Below are 12,517 nucleotides of genomic sequence, written 5' to 3' on the forward strand. Positions count from 1 at the left end.
ACCCAAGGATCCTGAAAAGTCCATTTGTGGAGATGAGATCCTGGACTCCCGTTAAGAAGACATGTTGTCAACCTCTAGATCCCTTACATGCCTGCACTTTTCGGCTTGCTGCTGCTGCAATCCACGCGTTTTAGATCTGCATAACTCCACCTCTTTAAACACAGCACCTTCACCCCCTGCTGTTCCCACCCGCCTCAACACCGTTGGAAGGGAGGAGAACCAATTAAGGCGGGGGGTGGGGTGGAACGAGCAGCTGTCTACCCTTAGCAGGAGGGCTCCTGATTACATACCTCTCCTGCTGCTGCTGCTGCTGGCTGTCCAGCAGCAGACTGAAGGTGGCTGCTGCTGTGCACAGGTATATAAAGGCTCAGAGCCTATTATGACACGCGCAGCCAGCGTTCCATTGCCACATTCCATCTACTGCAGGCAGGATACCTGGCTGGCTGAATGTCGCTGAGAAGCTCACAGAGACCGCCATAAGCAACAGTTTAACAGAATGCCACAGACTAATCAACCAAACTTTTTGGGTTGGGTTCTCTTTTATAGTCTGCAGGCATTAAATGAAAGAAGTCAGTGTTCCAGCAGAAGGAGACAACGTTTCAGAAAAGGCATTGTAGCAAACCAAAAAAGAAATTTTAAGCGCAGCAGAGTAACCAGCGCACATACCTGTTAGCTCAGGTGAGTTTAAAAGGCTGCTGTTGATAACAAGGGCATTTGCTAAATAGATGGTGTGTGTGCAACAATATACTGAAAGGTCAATTATATTGTGCAGCTTATCTCACCACCTGTAGTTATTTAGGTGAAAGCTCCAAAATGCTTGCCTAATATGTCTGTTTATCCAAAAGGAAGTAAAAAGGGAGAGCTAGAAAGATAGCATTGCATCACATTACATGGCAATGCAATGCACAGTTGCTGAAGTTGAACCAAAATGAGCTTGTAATCTGGCTTCTGCAACTTTGAACATGAAAAATCCAATGAGGAGAAGAAAAGCAAAGCCAAAGAGTCCATCCCAAAATCCGACAAACAAGCAAAATGAACAAAAAACATTGAATTCAATTCTTTCTGATTTTAGAAACTGCATTAAAGAAGGGGTGCACCGGTCCTGGAGATACTGCAATACCAGGTCAATGCGTGGAGTGGACAGAGCAAGCTCTTTTTCCATCTCCCTGTTCTAAAAATCCATTTAATATATGGTCCCCAGATAGGGGACGTATCAGATATTAAACTGATAAGAACAGATACTACACTTGATCTTAGCCAAAAGGCCGAGAAGCGATAACCAGAATTGGTTTCAAACTACGGAGCCACCCAAGGATCCTGAAAAGTCCATTTGTGGAGATGAGCTCCTGGACTCCCGTTAAGAAGACATGTTGTCAACCTCTAGATCCCTTACATGCCTGCACTTTTCGGCTTGCTGCTGCTGCAATCCACGCGTTTTAGATCTGCATAACTCCACCTCTTTAAACACAGCACCTTCACCCCCTACTGTTCCCACCCGCCTCAACACCGATGGAAGGGAGGAGAACCAATTAAGGCGGGGGGTGGGGTGGAACGAGCAGCTGTCTACCCTTAGCAGGAGGGCTCCTGATTACATACCTCTCCTGCTGCTGCTGCTGCTGGCTGTCCAGCAGCAGACTGAAGGTGGCTGCTGCTGTGCACAGGTATATAAAGGCTCAGAGCCTATTATGACACGCGCAGCCAGCGTTCCATTGCCACATTCCATCTACTGCAGGCAGGATACCTGGCTGGCTGAATGTCGCTGAGAAGCTCACAGAGACCGCCATAAGCAACAGTTTAACAGAATGCCACAGACTAATCAACCAAACTTTTTGGGTTGGGTTCTCTTTTATAGTCTGCAGGCATTAAATGAAAGAAGTCAGTGTTCCAGCAGAAGGAGACAACGTTTCAGAAAAGGCATTGTAGCAAACCAAAAAAGAAATTTTAAGCGCAGCAGAGTAACCAGCGCACATACCTGTTAGCTCAGGTGAGTTTAAAAGGCTGCTGTTGATAACAAGGGCATTTGCTAAATAGATGGTGTGTGTGCAACAATATACTGAAAGGTCAATTATATTGTGCAGCTTATCTCACCACCTGTAGTTATTTAGGTGAAAGCTCCAAAATGCTTGCCTAATATGTCTGTTTATCCAAAAGGAAGTAAAAAGGGAGAGCTAGAAAGATAGCATTGCATCACATTACATGGCAATGCAATGCACAGTTGCTGAAGTTGAACCAAAATGAGCTTGTAATCTGGCTTCTGCAACTTTGAACATGAAAAATCCAATGAGGAGAAGAAAAGCAAAGCCAAAGAGTCCATCCCAAAATCCGACAAACAAGCAAAATGAACAAAAAACATTGAATTCAATTCTTTCTGATTTTAGAAACTGCATTAAAGAAGGGGTGCACCGGTCCTGGAGATACTGCAATACCAGGTCAATGCGTGGAGTGGACAGAGCAAGCTCTTTTTCCATCTCCCTGTTCTAAAAATCCATTTAATATATGGTCCCCAGATAGGGGACGTATCAGATATTAAACTGATAAGAACAGATACTACACTTGATCTTAGCCAAAAGGCCGAGAAGCGATAACCAGAATTGGTTTCAAACTACGGAGCCACCCAAGGATCCTGAAAAGTCCATTTGTGGAGATGAGCTCCTGGACTCCCGTTAAGAAGACATGTTGTCAACCTCTAGATCCCTTACATGCCTGCACTTTTCGGCTTGCTGCTGCTGCAATCCACGCGTTTTAGATCTGCATAACTCCACCTCTTTAAACACAGCACCTTCACCCCCTGCTGTTCCCACCCGCCTCAACACCGTTGGAAGGGAGGAGAACCAATTAAGGCGGGGGGTGGGGTGGAACGAGCAGCTGTCTACCCTTAGCAGGAGGGCTCCTGATTACATACCTCTCCTGCTGCTGCTGCTGCTGGCTGTCCAGCAGCAGACTGAAGGTGGCTGCTGCTGTGCACAGGTATATAAAGGCTCAGAGCCTATTATGACACGCGCAGCCAGCGTTCCATTGCCACATTCCATCTACTGCAGGCAGGATACCTGGCTGGCTGAATGTCGCTGAGAAGCTCACAGAGACCGCCATAAGCAACAGTTTAACAGAATGCCACAGACTAATCAACCAAACTTTTTGGGTTGGGTTCTCTTTTATAGTCTGCAGGCATTAAATGAAAGAAGTCAGTGTTCCAGCAGAAGGAGACAACGTTTCAGAAAAGGCATTGTAGCAAACCAAAAAAGAAATTTTAAGCGCAGCAGAGTAACCAGCGCACATACCTGTTAGCTCAGGTGAGTTTAAAAGGCTGCTGTTGATAACAAGGGCATTTGCTAAATAGATGGTGTGTGTGCAACAATATACTGAAAGGTCAATTATATTGTGCAGCTTATCTCACCACCTGTAGTTAATTAGGTGAAAGCTCCAAAATGCTTGCCTAATATGTCTGTTTATCCAAAAGGAAGTAAAAAGGGAGAGCTAGAAAGATAGCATTGCATCACATTACATGGCAATGCAATGCACAGTTGCTGAAGTTGAACCAAAATGAGCTTGTAATCTGGCTTCTGCAACTTTGAACATGAAAAATCCAATGAGGAGAAGAAAAGCAAAGCCAAAGAGTCCATCCCAAAATCCGACAAACAAGCAAAATGAACAAAAAACATTGAATTCAATTCTTTCTGATTTTAGAAACTGCATTAAAGAAGGGGTGCACCGGTCCTGGAGATACTGCAATACCAGGTCAATGCGTGGAGTGGACAGAGCAAGCTCTTTTTCCATCTCCCTGTTCTAAAAATCCATTTAATATATGGTCCCCAGATAGGGGACGTATCAGATATTAAACTGATAAGAACAGATACTACACTTGATCTTAGCCAAAAGGCCGAGAAGCGATAACCAGAATTGGTTTCAAACTATGGAGCCACCCAAGGATCCTGAAAAGTCCATTTGTGGAGATGAGCTCCTGGACTCCCGTTAAGAAGACATGTTGTCAACCTCTAGATCCCTTACATGCCTGCACTTTTCGGCTTGCTGCTGCTGCAATCCACGCGTTTTAGATCTGCATAACTCCACCTCTTTAAACACAGCACCTTCACCCCCTGCTGTTCCCACCCGCCTCAACACCGTTGGAAGGGAGGAGAACCAATTAAGGCGGGGGGTGGGGTGGAACGAGCAGCTGTCTACCCTTAGCAGGAGGGCTCCTGATTACATACCTCTCCTGCTGCTGCTGCTGCTGGCTGTCCAGCAGCAGACTGAAGGTGGCTGCTGCTGTGCACAGGTATATAAAGGCTCAGAGCCTATTATGACACGCGCAGCCAGCGTTCCATTGCCACATTCCATCTACTGCAGGCAGGATACCTGGCTGGCTGAATGTCGCTGAGAAGCTCACAGAGACCGCCATAAGCAACAGTTTAACAGAATGCCACAGACTAATCAACCAAACTTTTTGGGTTGGGTTCTCTTTTATAGTCTGCAGGCATTAAATGAAAGAAGTCAGTGTTCCAGCAGAAGGAGACAACGTTTCAGAAAAGGCATTGTAGCAAACCAAAAAAGAAATTTTAAGCGCAGCAGAGTAACCAGCGCACATACCTGTTAGCTCAGGTGAGTTTAAAAGGCTGCTGTTGATAACAAGGGCATTTGCTAAATAGATGGTGTGTGTGCAACAATATACTGAAAGGTCAATTATATTGTGCAGCTTATCTCACCACCTGTAGTTATTTAGGTGAAAGCTCCAAAATGCTTGCCTAATATGTCTGTTTATCCAAAAGGAAGTAAAAAGGGAGAGCTAGAAAGATAGCATTGCATCACATTACATGGCAATGCAATGCACAGTTGCTGAAGTTGAACCAAAATGAGCTTGTAATCTGGCTTCTGCAACTTTGAACATGAAAAATCCAATGAGGAGAAGAAAAGCAAAGCCAAAGAGTCCATCCCAAAATCCGACAAACAAGCAAAATGAACAAAAAACATTGAATTCAATTCTTTCTGATTTTAGAAACTGCATTAAAGAAGGGGTGCACCGGTCCTGGAGATACTGCAATACCAGGTCAATGCGTGGAGTGGACAGAGCAAGCTCTTTTTCCATCTCCCTGTTCTAAAAATCCATTTAATATATGGTCCCCAGATAGGGGACGTATCAGATATTAAACTGATAAGAACAGATACTACACTTGATCTTAGCCAAAAGGCCGAGAAGCGATAACCAGAATTGGTTTCAAACTACGGAGCCACCCAAGGATCCTGAAAAGTCCATTTGTGGAGATGAGCTCCTGGACTCCCGTTAAGAAGACATGTTGTCAACCTCTAGATCCCTTACATGCCTGCACTTTTCGGCTTGCTGCTGCTGCAATCCACGCGTTTTAGATCTGCATAACTCCACCTCTTTAAACACAGCACCTTCACCCCCTGCTGTTCCCACCCGCCTCAACACCGTTGGAAGGGAGGAGAACCAATTAAGGCGGGGGGTGGGGTGGAACGAGCAGCTGTCTACCCTTAGCAGGAGGGCTCCTGATTACATACCTCTCCTGCTGCTGCTGCTGCTGGCTGTCCAGCAGCAGACTGAAGGTGGCTGCTGCTGTGCACAGGTATATAAAGGCTCAGAGCCTATTATGACACGCGCAGCCAGCGTTCCATTGCCACATTCCATCTACTGCAGGCAGGATACCTGGCTGGCTGAATGTCGCTGAGAAGCTCACAGAGACCGCCATAAGCAACAGTTTAACAGAATGCCACAGACTAATCAACCAAACTTTTTGGGTTGGGTTCTCTTTTATAGTCTGCAGGCATTAAATGAAAGAAGTCAGTGTTCCAGCAGAAGGAGACAACGTTTCAGAAAAGGCATTGTAGCAAACCAAAAAAGAAATTTTAAGCGCAGCAGAGTAACCAGCGCACATACCTGTTAGCTCAGGTGAGTTTAAAAGGCTGCTGTTGATAACAAGGGCATTTGCTAAATAGATGGTGTGTGTGCAACAATATACTGAAAGGTCAATTATATTGTGCAGCTTATCTCACCACCTGTAGTTATTTAGGTGAAAGCTCCAAAATGCTTGCCTAATATGTCTGTTTATCCAAAAGGAAGTAAAAAGGGAGAGCTAGAAAGATAGCATTGCATCACATTACATGGCAATGCAATGCACAGTTGCTGAAGTTGAACCAAAATGAGCTTGTAATCTGGCTTCTGCAACTTTGAACATGAAAAATCCAATGAGGAGAAGAAAAGCAAAGCCAAAGAGTCCATCCCAAAATCCGACAAACAAGCAAAATGAACAAAAAACATTGAATTCAATTCTTTCTGATTTTAGAAACTGCATTAAAGAAGGGGTGCACCGGTCCTGGAGATACTGCAATACCAGGTCAATGCGTGGAGTGGACAGAGCAAGCTCTTTTTCCATCTCCCTGTTCTAAAAATCCATTTAATATATGGCCCCCAGATAGGGGACGTATCAGATATTAAACTGATAAGAACAGATACTACACTTGATCTTAGCCAAAAGGCCGAGAAGCGATAACCAGAATTGGTTTCAAACTACGGAGCCACCCAAGGATCCTGAAAAGTCCATTTGTGGAGATGAGCTCCTGGACTCCCGTTAAGAAGACATGTTGTCAACCTCTAGATCCCTTACATGCCTGCACTTTTCGGCTTGCTGCTGCTGCAATCCACGCGTTTTAGATCTGCATAACTCCACCTCTTTAAACACAGCACCTTCACCCCCTGCTGTTCCCACCCGCCTCAACACTGTTGGAAGGGAGGAGAACCAATTAAGGCGGGGGGTGGGGTGGAACGAGCAGCTGTCTACCCTTAGCAGGAGGGCTCCTGATTACATACCTCTCCTGCTGCTGCTGCTGCTGGCTGTCCAGCAGCAGACTGAAGGTGGCTGCTGCTGTGCACAGGTATATAAAGGCTCAGAGCCTATTATGACACGCGCAGCCAGCGTTCCATTGCCACATTCCATCTACTGCAGGCAGGATACCTGGCTGGCTGAATGTCGCTGAGAAGCTCACAGAGACCGCCATAAGCAACAGTTTAACAGAATGCCACAGACTAATCAACCAAACTTTTTGGGTTGGGTTCTCTTTTATAGTCTGCAGGCATTAAATGAAAGAAGTCAGTGTTCCAGCAGAAGGAGACAACGTTTCAGAAAAGGCATTGTAGCAAACCAAAAAAGAAATTTTAAGCGCAGCAGAGTAACCAGCGCACATACCTGTTAGCTCAGGTGAGTTTAAAAGGCTGCTGTTGATAACAAGGGCATTTGCTAAATAGTTGGTGTGTGTGCAACAATATACTGAAAGGTCAATTATATTGTGCAGCTTATCTCACCACCTGTAGTTATTTAGGTGAAAGCTCCAAAATGCTTGCCTAATATGTCTGTTTATCCAAAAGGAAGTAAAAAGGGAGAGCTAGAAAGATAGCATTGCATCACATTACATGGCAATGCAATGCACAGTTGCTGAAGTTGAACCAAAATGAGCTTGTAATCTGGCTTCTGCAACTTTGAACATGAAAAATCCAATGAGGAGAAGAAAAGCAAAGCCAAAGAGTCCATCCCAAAATCCGACAAACAAGCAAAATGAACAAAAAACATTGAATTCAATTCTTTCTGATTTTAGAAACTGCATTAAAGAAGGGGTGCACCGGTCCTGGAGATACTGCAATACCAGGTCAATGCGTGGAGTGGACAGAGCAAGCTCTTTTTCCATCTCCCTGTTCTAAAAATCCATTTAATATATGGTCCCCAGATAGGGGACGTATCAGATATTAAACTGATAAGAACAGATACTACACTTGATCTTAGCCAAAAGGCCGAGAAGCGATAACCAGAATTGGTTTCAAACTACGGAGCCACCCAAGGATCCTGAAAAGTCCATTTGTGGAGATGAGCTCCTGGACTCCCGTTAAGAAGACATGTTGTCAACCTCTAGATCCCTTACATGCCTGCACTTTTCGGCTTGCTGCTGCTGCAATCCACGCGTTTTAGATCTGCATAACTCCACCTCTTTAAACACAGCACCTTCACCCCCTGCTGTTCCCACCCGCCTCAACACCGTTGGAAGGGAGGAGAACCAATTAAGGCGGGGGGTGGGGTGGAACGAGCAGCTGTCTACCCTTAGCAGGAGGGCTCCTGATTACATACCTCTCCTGCTGCTGCTGCTGCTGGCTGTCCAGCAGCAGACTGAAGGTGGCTGCTGCTGTGCACAGGTATATAAAGGCTCAGAGCCTATTATGACACGCGCAGCCAGCGTTCCATTGCCACATTCCATCTACTGCAGGCAGGATACCTGGCTGGCTGAATGTCGCTGAGAAGCTCACAGAGACCGCCATAAGCAACAGTTTAACAGAATGCCACAGACTAATCAACCAAACTTTTTGGGTTGGGTTCTCTTTTATAGTCTGCAGGCATTAAATGAAAGAAGTCAGTGTTCCAGCAGAAGGAGACAACGTTTCAGAAAAGGCATTGTAGCAAACCAAAAAAGAAATTTTAAGCGCAGCAGAGTAACCAGCGCACATACCTGTTAGCTCAGGTGAGTTTAAAAGGCTGCTGTTGATAACAAGGGCATTTGCTAAATAGATGGTGTGTGTGCAACAATATACTGAAAGGTCAATTATATTGTGCAGCTTATCTCACCACCTGTAGTTATTTAGGTGAAAGCTCCAAAATGCTTGCCTAATATGTCTGTTTATCCAAAAGGAAGTAAAAAGGGAGAGCTAGAAAGATAGCATTGCATCACATTACATGGCAATGCAATGCACAGTTGCTGAAGTTGAACCAAAATGAGCTTGTAATCTGGCTTCTGCAACTTTGAACATGAAAAATCCAATGAGGAGAAGAAAAGCAAAGCCAAAGAGTCCATCCCAAAATCCGACAAACAAGCAAAATGAACAAAAAACATTGAATTCAATTCTTTCTGATTTTAGAAACTGCATTAAAGAAGGGGTGCACCGGTCCTGGAGATACTGCAATACCAGGTCAATGCGTGGAGTGGACAGAGCAAGCTCTTTTTCCATCTCCCTGTTCTAAAAATCCATTTAATATATGGTCCCCAGATAGGGGACGTATCAGATATTAAACTGATAAGAACAGATACTACACTTGATCTTAGCCAAAAGGCCGAGAAGCGATAACCAGAATTGGTTTCAAACTACGGAGCCACCCAAGGATCCTGAAAAGTCCATTTGTGGAGATGAGCTCCTGGACTCCCGTTAAGAAGACATGTTGTCAACCTCTAGATCCCTTACATGCCTGCACTTTTCGGCTTGCTGCTGCTGCAATCCACGCGTTTTAGATCTGCATAACTCCACCTCTTTAAACACAGCACCTTCACCCCCTGCTGTTCCCACCCGCCTCAACACCGTTGGAAGGGAGGAGAACCAATTAAGGCGGGGGGTGGGGTGGAACGAGCAGCTGTCTACCCTTAGCAGGAGGGCTCCTGATTACATACCTCTCCTGCTGCTGCTGCTGCTGGCTGTCCAGCAGCAGACTGAAGGTGGCTGCTGCTGTGCACAGGTATATAAAGGCTCAGAGCCTATTATGACACGCGCAGCCAGCGTTCCATTGCCACATTCCATCTACTGCAGGCAGGATACCTGGCTGGCTGAATGTCGCTGAGAAGCTCACAGAGACCGCCATAAGCAACAGTTTAACAGAATGCCACAGACTAATCAACCAAACTTTTTGGGTTGGGTTCTCTTTTATAGTCTGCAGGCATTAAATGAAAGAAGTCAGTGTTCCAGCAGAAGGAGACAACGTTTCAGAAAAGGCATTGTAGCAAACCAAAAAAGAAATTTTAAGCGCAGCAGAGTAACCAGCGCACATACCTGTTAGCTCAGGTGAGTTTAAAAGGCTGCTGTTGATAACAAGGGCATTTGCTAAATAGATGGTGTGTGTGCAACAATATACTGAAAGGTCAATTATATTGTGCAGCTTATCTCACCACCTGTAGTTATTTAGGTGAAAGCTCCAAAATGCTTGCCTAATATGTCTGTTTATCCAAAAGGAAGTAAAAAGGGAGAGCTAGAAAGATAGCATTGCATCACATTACATGGCAATGCAATGCACAGTTGCTGAAGTTGAACCAAAATGAGCTTGTAATCTGGCTTCTGCAACTTTGAACATGAAAAATCCAATGAGGAGAAGAAAAGCAAAGCCAAAGAGTCCATCCCAAAATCCGACAAACAAGCAAAATGAACAAAAAACATTGAATTCAATTCTTTCTGATTTTAGAAACTGCATTAAAGAAGGGGTGCACCGGTCCTGGAGATACTGCAATACCAGGTCAATGCGTGGAGTGGACAGAGCAAGCTCTTTTTCCATCTCCCTGTTCTAAAAATCCATTTAATATATGGTCCCCAGATAGGGGACGTATCAGATATTAAACTGATAAGAACAGATACTACACTTGATCTTAGCCAAAAGGCCGAGAAGCGATAACCAGAATTGGTTTCAAACTACGGAGCCACCCAAGGATCCTGAAAAGTCCATTTGTGGAGATGAGCTCCTGGACTCCCGTTAAGAAGACATGTTGTCAACCTCTAGATCCCTTACATGCCTGCACTTTTCGGCTTGCTGCTGCTGCAATCCACGCATTTTAGATCTGCATAACTCCACCTCTTTAAACACAGCACCTTCACCCCCTGCTGTTCCCACCCGCCTCAACACCGTTGGAAGGGAGGAGAACCAATTAAGGCGGGGGGTGGGGTGGAACGAGCAGCTGTCTACCCTTAGCAGGAGGGCTCCTGATTACATACCTCTCCTGCTGCTGCTGCTGCTGGCTGTCCAGCAGCAGACTGAAGGTGGCTGCTGCTGTGCACAGGTATATAAAGGCTCAGAGCCTATTATGACACGCGCAGCCAGCGTTCCATTGCCACATTCCATCTACTGCAGGCAGGATACCTGGCTGGCTGAATGTCGCTGAGAAGCTCACAGAGACCGCCATAAGCAACAGTTTAACAGAATGCCACAGACTAATCAACCAAACTTTTTGGGTTGGGTTCTCTTTTATAGTCTGCAGGCATTAAATGAAAGAAGTCAGTGTTCCAGCAGAAGGAGACAACGTTTCAGAAAAGGCATTGTAGCAAACCAAAAAAGAAATTTTAAGCGCAGCAGAGTAACCAGCGCACATACCTGTTAGCTCAGGTGAGTTTAAAAGGCTGCTGTTGATAACAAGGGCATTTGCTAAATAGATGGTGTGTGTGCAACAATATACTGAAAGGTCAATTATATTGTGCAGCTTATCTCACCACCTGTAGTTATTTAGGTGAAAGCTCCAAAATGTTTGCCTAATATGTCTGTTTATCCAAAAGGAAGTAAAAAGGGAGAGCTAGAAAGATAGCATTGCATCACATTACATGGCAATGCAATGCACAGTTGCTGAAGTTGAACCAAAATGAGCTTGTAATCTGGCTTCTGCAACTTTGAACATGAAAAATCCAATGAGGAGAAGAAAAGCAAAGCCAAAGAGTCCATCCCAAAATCCGACAAACAAGCAAAATGAACAAAAAACATTGAATTCAATTCTTTCTGATTTTAGAAACTGCATTAAAGAAGGGGTGCACCGGTCCTGGAGATACTGCAATACCAGGTCAATGCGTGGAGTGGACAGAGCAAGCTCTTTTTCCATCTCCCTGTTCTAAAAATCCATTTAATATATGGTCCCCAGATAGGGGACGTATCAGATATTAAACTGATAAGAACAGATACTACACTTGATCTTAGCCAAAAGGCCGAGAAGCGATAACCAGAATTGGTTTCAAACTACGGAGCCACCCAAGGATCCTGAAAAGTCCATTTGTGGAGATGAGCTCCTGGACTCCCGTTAAGAAGACATGTTGTCAACCTCTAGATCCCTTACATGCCTGCACTTTTCGGCTTGCTGCTGCTGCAATCCACGCGTTTTAGATCTGCATAACTCCACCTCTTTAAACACAGCACCTTCACCCCCTGCTGTTCCCACCCGCCTCAACACCGTTGGAAGGGAGGAGAACCAATTAAGGCGGGGGGTGGGGTGGAACGAGCAGCTGTCTACCCTTAGCAGGAGGGCTCCTGATTACATACCTCTCCTGCTGCTGCTGCTGCTGGCTGTCCAGCAGCAGACTGAAGGTGGCTGCTGCTGTGCACAGGTATATAAAGGCTCAGAGCCTATTATGACACGCGCAGCCAGCGTTCCATTGCCACATTCCATCTACTGCAGGCAGGATACCTGGCTGGCTGAATGTCGCTGAGAAGCTCACAGAGACCGCCATAAGCAACAGTTTAACAGAATGCCACAGACTAATCAACCAAACTTTTTGGGTTGGGTTCTCTTTTATAGTCTGCAGGCATTAAATGAAAGAAGTCAGTGTTCCAGCAGAAGGAGACAACGTTTCAGAAAAGGCATTGTAGCAAACCAAAAAAGAAATTTTAAGCGCAGCAGAGTAACCAGCGCACATACCTGTTAGCTCAGGTGAGTTTAAAAGGCTGCTGTTGATAACAAGGGCATTTGCTAAATAGATGGTGTGTGTGCAACAATATACTGAAAGGTCAATTAT

At 45.1% G+C, this 12,517-nt stretch overlaps 9 non-coding genes across 9 annotated transcripts; all 9 read right to left on the bottom strand.

The window, feature by feature from the left end:
* Window positions 1-1,086: 1,086 nt before the first annotated feature.
* LOC141227668 (U2 spliceosomal RNA) lies at window positions 1,087-1,277 on the bottom strand. The gene has a single exon (XR_012294653.1). It is a non-coding gene; the product is annotated as a U2 spliceosomal RNA (small nuclear RNA).
* A 1,115-nt stretch (window positions 1,278-2,392) lies between these two features.
* LOC141227669 (U2 spliceosomal RNA) lies at window positions 2,393-2,583 on the bottom strand. The gene has a single exon (XR_012294654.1). It is a non-coding gene; the product is annotated as a U2 spliceosomal RNA (small nuclear RNA).
* Window positions 2,584-3,698: 1,115 nt separating this feature from the next.
* Window positions 3,699-3,889, bottom strand: LOC141227670 (U2 spliceosomal RNA). Its single transcript, XR_012294655.1, has one exon. It is a non-coding gene; the product is annotated as a U2 spliceosomal RNA (small nuclear RNA).
* A 1,115-nt stretch (window positions 3,890-5,004) lies between these two features.
* Window positions 5,005-5,195, bottom strand: LOC141227671 (U2 spliceosomal RNA). Its single transcript, XR_012294656.1, has one exon. It is a non-coding gene; the product is annotated as a U2 spliceosomal RNA (small nuclear RNA).
* A 1,115-nt stretch (window positions 5,196-6,310) lies between these two features.
* Window positions 6,311-6,501, bottom strand: LOC141226985 (U2 spliceosomal RNA). The gene has a single exon (XR_012294098.1). It is a non-coding gene; the product is annotated as a U2 spliceosomal RNA (small nuclear RNA).
* Window positions 6,502-7,616: 1,115 nt separating this feature from the next.
* LOC141227672 (U2 spliceosomal RNA) lies at window positions 7,617-7,807 on the bottom strand. Its single transcript, XR_012294657.1, has one exon. It is a non-coding gene; the product is annotated as a U2 spliceosomal RNA (small nuclear RNA).
* Window positions 7,808-8,922: 1,115 nt separating this feature from the next.
* LOC141227673 (U2 spliceosomal RNA) lies at window positions 8,923-9,113 on the bottom strand. Its single transcript, XR_012294658.1, has one exon. It is a non-coding gene; the product is annotated as a U2 spliceosomal RNA (small nuclear RNA).
* Window positions 9,114-10,228: 1,115 nt separating this feature from the next.
* Window positions 10,229-10,419, bottom strand: LOC141227674 (U2 spliceosomal RNA). Its single transcript, XR_012294659.1, has one exon. It is a non-coding gene; the product is annotated as a U2 spliceosomal RNA (small nuclear RNA).
* Window positions 10,420-11,534: 1,115 nt separating this feature from the next.
* LOC141227675 (U2 spliceosomal RNA) lies at window positions 11,535-11,725 on the bottom strand. The gene has a single exon (XR_012294660.1). It is a non-coding gene; the product is annotated as a U2 spliceosomal RNA (small nuclear RNA).
* Between the last annotated feature and the right edge of the window lie 792 nt (window positions 11,726-12,517).

This window comes from Phyllobates terribilis, unplaced genomic scaffold (genome assembly GCF_046119375.1).
Source record: "Phyllobates terribilis strain yellow unplaced genomic scaffold, ASM4611937v1 Scaffold_416__1_contigs__length_1633014, whole genome shotgun sequence".
Lineage (NCBI taxonomy): Eukaryota > Metazoa > Chordata > Amphibia > Anura > Dendrobatidae > Phyllobates > Phyllobates terribilis.